General features: G+C 44.0%; 1 protein-coding gene across 1 annotated transcript in view; it reads right to left on the reverse strand.

Moving 5' to 3' along the window:
* LOC119584962 (beta-1,3-galactosyltransferase brn-like) overlaps positions 1 to 282 on the reverse strand; it is a gene marked incomplete in the record, with an annotated part of 6,396 nt that overhangs the window by 5,411 nt on the left and 703 nt on the right.

Here is a 282-nt window from a genome sequence, read left to right on the forward strand (position 1 = left end):
ACAAGGTTTGAGGACCAACACACCTAGACATTAGGAATTGCTGGGAGTTCCCTTGGACTAAATTCTGCGGCATTTTCAGATGCCAACTATTCTTGAAATTTACCTATTCTCCCTTTTCAGAATCAGCAGAGGCCAGCAAAGCTACCCAAGACCTAGGCTGAATTGGGTCCTTCCTCAGGTCCGCATAGTCCTACTCAGAAATTCACGAAAAATATCAACAGCAACAGAGAATCAGCGCTTTGAGCAAGACGTAACAACTCTGAGGCTTTTCTGTTTTCCTTT

The sequence above is a fragment of the Penaeus monodon genome, chromosome 19 (assembly GCF_015228065.2).
Source record: "Penaeus monodon isolate SGIC_2016 chromosome 19, NSTDA_Pmon_1, whole genome shotgun sequence".
Classification (NCBI taxonomy): domain Eukaryota; kingdom Metazoa; phylum Arthropoda; class Malacostraca; order Decapoda; family Penaeidae; genus Penaeus; species Penaeus monodon.